Raw genomic sequence first — 8246 nt, forward strand, 5'->3', positions numbered from 1 at the left:
ACTTTGACTTCATGAATCCCCCCTCTCTCCAGCCAGTCACTTGACCGAGCTTCTCTCAAATTTCTGACTTAATGCCAGATTAATCCTACTTCATCCAGTCCCCAGACATCTAAGAAGCTCCAGCTCTTTTTCTCTCAAATCATTGGCTTTTAAACTATTTCTGTTGCAGCACCCAAGCATTTGCTGTGGATGAAAGAAGGCTCAGAGACTAGCACAGGAGTGTAAAGGCAACAAAAATTACACGGTAAAGCCTGGGATTTTCATAGTCTTAGGGAAATTAGGTCCCCTGAATCCCACGGCAACCCTGAGAACAGTCGAGTGCATAATTTTCCATTATGCTTGTAAAAAATCCCCAAATAAATGTACAACTAAACGCAGCTTCACAAGGCTGAGCATTTATTATTCTCCTAAACGCTGTTACTAAACCTGAGGCCTCTTATTCCATGTTTTAATGTTTGATTTTTCAGAAAACAGTCTTTCTCTTGCCAAAATGCCGAAGATGCAGAATGGTAGTTACAAGAAAATCCAGCTCACTGGGGAAGAACAGCAGAGCAGCCCCACATTCCGAGCTGCTCACCCTGACATGCCCATCCCACAGACGGAGCCTCTCTGTGCTGGGATCACAGTCACTCCTCGCTGTGACATCTTTGCTCAGGGCTGTGCCTGTACACAACCTGCTCCAGAACATGCTCACTGACTCTTGCCATTCCCAAAGCTTCTCTGGCATATTTCTGTGGACTGAAGCAGGAAGATTTGGGGCAGCCAGGGGGTGATTTATCTCTGTATGAATGCCTGCAGGTGTAATTTGCGCAGCTCTCCCAAACAAAACATTTTCACTGCCCTAGCAAAGGCAAACTTGCCCAAATCCAATTTGATTGGTGGTTAATTCGCATCTCTGCTGCAACACTGGAGACAAAAGAAAGAAGCATTCCCCTCCTCCCATGAGCATCAGGACTTTTTAATCTCAAAGATATACCTTATCCAACATGACCAAAGCAGAATGAATACAGCTCCCTCTTACTATTTTCTTAAACAGAGATCATCTCAGGAACTTGTTCATCGCGAGGTTTTGATTTTCATTTCAGTAGCACTGGCTGATAGACTCCCACACCTGAAAACTAGGGAGTAATTTAAAAACATAAATCATAAGAAAAAACAATTATATCCTTTAGACCTTTGAGTGGTAAAATAGAGACGGGATTAGAAAACCCTGTCTGGCTTTCCTTTCACCCACTAATCAAACAATTCCCTGAAGTACTCGCAGGAATTTCTCCTCTCCACGTTTCTGTGGCAGGCAAAGGGGAGAGCCAGATCTGCTCCCCTGGATTCAGTCAGGCTTATTCAGCAGCTTCAGCTCTGCTATTTCAGATTCCTGCAAAAATAAAGGCTCGGAAGGGAAAGCTGAGCCTCTGGGCATCCACCACACCACAGCTACTGCACGCACGTAAGAGGCACGGCTGTGCTGGGAGGAGAGGAGCAGCAGCCTGTCCTTCAGCATCACATGGCTGGCCATGCTCAGCAGCCGAACCACAGCCTGAAACACCCCAGCTCAGAGAACGCCCTGGAGCTGGGCACATCCATCGGCAACAAAAGACCAGCCCCTGCACACTCTGTCGGTGCATTTACTGCACATCAGCTCCCTTCAAGATGCAGCTGGGGTGAGCAGGCATGCAGACAAAATTAAGCAGCAGGATCCAAAGTGGGTATTGCCAGAACAGAGAAACATCTTAGTCATCCCTCAAAGCTGAAGCAGAAATGGGCTTACAGCCCATTACCAGCCCTTAGAAAGACAGCATTTGTTTTGGTTTACGAGCCAATTCTTCCCTCAGACTGTTTTCCACTGGAGATGTGCAAAGATCTGATACTCAGGGCTTTACTGAATAGCAATTTAAAAGGAATTCTCCAAACACAAAGGTGAACTTCAACAAGCCTGCTTCCCCAGGAACAGCACACCAACATCATGAACCCACACAGGGCCTGGAAAATGCTGCTGCCACTGTAAGAAAGGGAATACGAGCACTGTGTTCCTTCCTCTGTGTCTTCCTGCAAAAACAATCTCCCTGCCCAATATCCAAAATTGCACAGGCTCCACAAATCTAATTAGCCACGACTCCAAAACGCAGAGCTCTGTCTGCCTAACACGCATAAACATTAAATTTGTTTTGCTTTTATTAATAAAATCTTGGGACAAGATGAGATAAAAATCCTAAGGAGGAAAGTCTAAGAGGTAAGGCCCTCCCCCTCCCCAAGCAAAGAGCTGTCTTTGTGTGGATAAACTGGGCAACCTGGACAAACTTTTCCTTGTTTATTATAAAAGCACAAGTTCACCAAGGTCCTTTTATGTCCTGATGTATGAAATGATTCCAGCTACTTATCATTTCACAGAGCCAAAAGGGTGAGGCTACGGTATTTATAGATACATTCAGGGCTGGAATTTTGGTTAGCAGCAATATTTTTATGGCCTCAACACCTAGCATACTTTTGGGAAAATGCCCACCTGTATATATAGATCCTGGAAAATTTTCCCTATTAAATATATATTTCAAGTGAACTTGCTCTTTATCTTTTCCCAAACTTGACGGAAAAAGTCTATGCTTTTCTGTTAGAGATATAGAGACAGAAGGAGAACAAACTGAGGCCACTTTCATAGCAAGAGGAAAGCCTCGGATCCCATCCTGATGCTTTCGGACATGTTCACTAGTTTGGTTTTTTTTATTCTCCAAAACTGGGCCTCAGGTTTCCTAAGCACATGCCACACATTAAGACATGAATCTCAGCAAACAACTCAAAACACCAGGAGACAGACAGTGCTCCACAAAAAAAGCGAAAGAATAGCTTTCTCTTATTCAGATAACAAATTAGGAGCTTACAATGGTTTGAAAATGTGTTTCTCCAAATTTCTAACCCAGAGCGCTGCCTAAAATCTGCTCAGGACTGGATCAATACTCCAGTTAAATCACTTGGCACTGCCATCTTTTCACTCCAGAATTACCTTCCTTTGAAACAAGTAACAGCAGACACGCAGGCAAGGGATGCTGTCGGATTAACACTGTTCCAGAGATCTTATCCATACACATATACTGTTGTTCTGTACAGCATCGTTATGTAAGCCTCTTTATTTTTAAAACAAAAAGAAAATCTTTGTCTGGTCAGTCTATTATTCCACCCGTAAGCAATCAGGCTGAAATCCCACCCAGTTTAATCATAAATTTACAAGCTTAAGGGTGAAATAACAGTAGAAATGACAAGACGAAGAATTTCTATTTGCTTTAAAAACATGAAAATTCCACCCATTTTTATCAACAGGATTTAGGAGGCTGCCACAGTAAGGGCACTGACCAGGTTCCCCGTGGAATGAGCACATTCCCAAGGCTGCCAGAGCTCCAGGAGCATTTGGACAACGCTCTCAGGGATGCACAGGCTGGGATTGTTGCAGTGTCCTTTGCAGGGCCAGGGGATCCTGACGGGTCCCTTCCAGCTCAGGATACTCTTTGATTGTATGATTCTAATAATAAATTGCCAACCTTTGAAGAGCTTCTTTTAATAAACCAAACACAACTTTACCACCAGCATCCAGAAGTCTGTGACCCAGAGGGCTCCTGCAACCCAGACTCCTGAACCACCAGCACAAAAGCAAATACTGTAGGTCAATTCACAGCCAAAGGATCCTGCTCCCCTGCCACAAAAAGAAAAGTGGAATTTCAACCACAACTTCATTACCACCCATCTATTCCTGAAATGGTCAAGGATGGCATGGTAGAAGCCAACCTATAGAACAGTTCAGGGACTGAGTCACCGCTTTTTCTGCATCATGCTGCACTTATTGGAATCTGTATTACTTAACTTCAAGCTCTTTAATACAACTTTTAAATTCCGTTCTCCGCATCCTTCCACATCCCCTAAAATGTTACACCAGATGCCTTGAAAGATTTACTTTGGTAAATCTTCCAGCAGCATTGCTGAAGTTATTCCTTGGCTTGCAGCAACTCTTTTGTCATCTGAGTGGTTCTGAATCAAGACTTACCCCAGTCTAGGTCCAGGATGTACAGCTGCAGAAATCACTTCTTCTATTTGAACATTTTTTTGCATGCAGTCACCTAAATATGACAGCCATAATGGTACCTATGCATGAAAGGTGACTGTAAACAGGGCTGGGATTATACCTCACTGCAAATATAAAGCAGTTATCTTGACATACCTTCTAAGCATCCCCACATATCGTTAATTTCTGTGTGAAAATCTAGAAAGAAATATATTCTTCCAGAATTCAGATAAAATCACAAGCACTTCAAATGGCAAACTGTAAAATGAAAAAAAAAGAATCCTTTTCAGACTGGACAATTATACCAGAAGTTCACCAGGACAGGAGGTTGTGAACGCTAACAACATGAAGTTTTTCAAAACTAATTAAGACATTTTCTAGAGAAGACAATCCATCAGAAGCTATTAAACACATAAGCCTCCCTGGAACTGCCAGCCCAAAGGTCTCCTAGAGCAGTGACTGCTATAAGGGTTTATAAGGAGGAGAACGTCGCTGTTCCAGTTTTCCCATGCACCTGGAAGTGGTCCCATCAGAAGAGCTACCGAGCTAGACAGACCTCTATCTAGTCTGACACAGAATAACTGCTCTTACTCCATTCACAAGATTGAAGATGACAAGAAATCAACCTGTTAATAAATCAGAGCTGAAGTAAACTTGCAACAGTAAAAGAAATAGTCTTAACATTACTGATTCCACACTGTCTCTTCTGAACATCCTACAACAACACAGCCTTAATAAGATTACCTATTCCCCAAAGTACCTCTTTAGATTCCAGTGTACCCAAAATGTGCTTATGTACACATTTATCACAGATGTTACACAGCACAGAGAGCAGCCAGTAGCACAGTGACAGACATTTGCAAGTGCCTGTGAAATCCCTTTGCAATTACATGTCTGGTTATATAGAATTAAACACAGCCATCAAGAAAATAAATAACAATAATAATAAGCTCTTTCCAGAGTATTTTTGAACACGTATTCAAAATGTAGTCCTGTTCCATTCCCTGCGAGAGGATGGAAAAGCAGCATCCTTGAGGGTCCCTTACCTTTCCCTAAATGAGAAGAAGATTGGAAGGGCTCAGGCTCCACACCAATGCGAAGGCCTCTGGAAAACTGACTGCAGGAGTTGGTTATTCCTCCTTTCCCCCAAACCCTGGATGCCATCACATCCTGTATTTTCAGATGCACTACTATAGCAGCAGAGCCCAGGTGAGCCCACCACAGTGCAGCTGCAGACGGGGGTCCCAGCAAGGCACTGCACACACACAGAGAAGTCCATGCTGACCAACACCTCCCTCTCCTCCCCACGCTCTGGATACTTCCTCCGCATCCCAGCTTGCCCCTTCCCCTCTCAGCTGCTGTCTCTCCTGGCAGGGTCTCACCTCCGGCACAGCGGTGCCTGCGACAATCTTTGAGGTGCGGCCCGCTCGTCATCACCTCCTCGCTGAGCAGATTCAGGGAGACAAGCCTTGAAAACATCTCCTGAAGCAACGCTGCCTCCAAGACAACAGGAAATGGCCAACTAATAATGGACCAGTTGAGGAGCTGCCAGCTTCAGCAAATGTGGCTGGAATTGTACTTTTTGTTTAATTTAGGAAGCTTCCGGTTGAGCATTGGTCATCTCACTTGACCCAACCCCTGGACTGCAGTAGCCCAGAGCCCGCACCGCACCCCAGGTGTACACCACCTGTACACAAAGAAGTTCGACGAGGCCTTGGACTGTCAACTAAATGAAGCTGAAAGTAAGTTTGCCCATGCATGCAGGCAGCACCTAAGGCACTGCAGAAGCTCTTGGAGCACAGACAATCGATAGTAAGTACATCATAATCCCAAAGAGATTACTAAAAATTTATTTAGTACATTACTGTGTCCACTCATTCTGTTTCCATCCAATATTTGCAACACACCAACTGCAGCAGATCTGCCCAATGTAAACAGCCACCCTAATCCACGCTGTTCTATCGATCATATTTACCCAAAGCTGAATGATCATTTTAATCTTTGTTAATCTGATTGCGTAACAAACCACAGCATTCTGAAATAACCAAGCTGGTCTCTCCGGCACACATTAGTTGAAATAAGTCATTTCAGCACCCTGCTTCTTCTGAAGAACGGAACATACTAGATCATGGAGAAAGAAGAAAATAAACAAAGCACCTGGCCACTGCTTTCACAGCCAACCACCACGCACATCGCAGTGTGCGGATGCCATGGAGCACCTTCGCACCTGGAGCAGGCTGCAAGCACAAAGCAAAGCAAAATGTTTTCAACCACTGAGCTCCATTGCGCAACTGAAGCACATTCTGCTGGATCTTATTCACATCTCTGGCGCAGGCTAGCGAGCAAACTATACAGCATGGATTTTCAAAACAAGTAATTGCATGTATATAAACAAAGGCCATAATTTACATGGCAGATCCTATGAAAGCTTATCTAGCACATGACATCACACCCGTAAATTACAACTTAAAGCACCTGTGCCAAACTGCTCCCACCCTCCCACCCCAAAATGAAGGTGATTAATATCAAACCCTGCTCATCCATGCCCGCGCCTCTTGGGAATAAACACGCATGAAGTACCTCCCAAGACAGAGTAGTATTTAAAGATTCTTCAGACAATGAGAAGATTTATAATTATTATTGCATTGCATCATCATGAAGCCTTAAACAAATCAAGCTGCTTCATCATATGATGCCTAAGATAATACAAGGTTAAACAACATCAAGCAGTATCGGTTCACTTCACTTGTACAGAAGGGCAAATACCCCCAGACCCTGTGCACGGGGATCTTCAGCCATTCAGCTATTATCAAACACGCAAGTTAGACAAGCAAAACCAAAACACACGGATTTCTCTGAACAGGCTCAGAACCAGAATTTTTCCACTGAAATCCAACGAACCAGGGGATAGGGAAAGTGAAGGGCAGGCGAAGGGGGAACTGAGTAAGTTGAGGGACATGTTTCAGCATCTCTCAGCTTTAGTTCACTGGTCCATGATCAGCTTGCGAGAAATCAAGAGGCAGTATCGGGAGCTAACATGACACTGCCTATTGATCACAGCCAGCTTTCCACAGCACACAACAGAATTCCTCCTCTGGACTGATGATACCGGAGGAGGCTGCCTTATGGCACAACTTGCAGACAAGACAGGGGCATCAGCCGACTCTCTAATCAACACACGCCTGAATACCTTTGTAAGGCAAAACCAGCCAAGTATCTCTGCTCCAGGCACAAATATCTGCTCCTCCGAGTCCGCAGCTACCCACAAATAATGCTAATTATCGCAGTGCCCCCACGCTCCGCCCGCGCCGGGGCACTGCCCCCGCAGCAGGCCCTGCACCGGGGTAAAGAGCAGCTCCGCCGGGTCTGTCCGCGCCAGCTGGGTCTCTGCGCCGTCTCCATCACGGTCTGCCCGCACCGAATTCCCATTTCTGCGCGTTATTACCAACCTGACATCACCCCAGAGTATGCACAGTCTGACATCTACAGTTAACTCGGTGATGGTGTAAGTGCCGCCCGGCGCACGGGCGGTCGGTGTTGCAATACGCTGCTGCCGAACATCAAAAAAGAACATAGATAAATAGATACAGATATCGACATACAGCTATACATATAAAAACCTGCGGAGAGCCGCTCGCAGGGTTCGTTCCCGCCCCGGCCGCGGAGCCACAGCCGAGCCCCCCGGGCGCGATGGCCCCGGCGCTGCCGGGCCGGGGGGGTTCCGAGCCGCCCACCCGCAGCCATTTCCCCGCCGCCGCCGCGGGTCCGGCGCTCCCGGCGAGCCCGCTCCGCACAAAGCCCGCCGGGCCATGAATAAAACATCGGCCGGAGGCGGCGGCGGGGGCCGGGAGGCGGGGGGGCGGGGGGGGGGGTCGGGATACGAGAAATAAGGGAATGGAGAGGGGAGCGAGGAAGCGGCGGCGGGAGCGGCCCCGCGGAGGACGGGGAAGCTTGCCCCGGTCCCCGGCCTACGCTGCCCTGGCCCCGGGCGCTCACCTCGGCAGCCCTGCTCGGAGCGGCTCCCCCGGGCCGGAGCAGGCGGCGGGCGCAGGCAACGGCGGCTCCCGGGCGGTGTGCGGCGGCGGGGAGCGGAGCTGAGCAAGGAGAGCGGAGCCGAGCGGCCTCTCGGGGAGCGGGCGGGGCGGGGCGGGGCGGGGCGGGCGCGGGGCCGTCACCGCGGGGGAGGAGCCGGGGTGCGGGGGTA

The 8246-nt window shown here is 47.3% G+C and overlaps 1 protein-coding gene across 1 annotated transcript in view; it reads right to left on the reverse strand.

Annotated features, from left to right (window-relative positions):
* Window positions 1-8177, reverse strand: part of C9H1orf21 (chromosome 9 C1orf21 homolog) — a 108396-nt gene extending 100219 nt beyond the window's left edge. The window contains exon 1 of the mRNA XM_048313187.1: window positions 8039-8177. The gene's annotated coding sequence lies outside the window, so the exon portion shown is untranslated. The remainder of the gene's footprint in view (window positions 1-8038) is intronic.
* Window positions 8178-8246: the final 69 nt, after the last annotated feature.

The sequence above is a fragment of the Corvus hawaiiensis genome, chromosome 9, assembly GCF_020740725.1.
Source record: "Corvus hawaiiensis isolate bCorHaw1 chromosome 9, bCorHaw1.pri.cur, whole genome shotgun sequence".
NCBI lineage: Eukaryota > Metazoa > Chordata > Aves > Passeriformes > Corvidae > Corvus > Corvus hawaiiensis.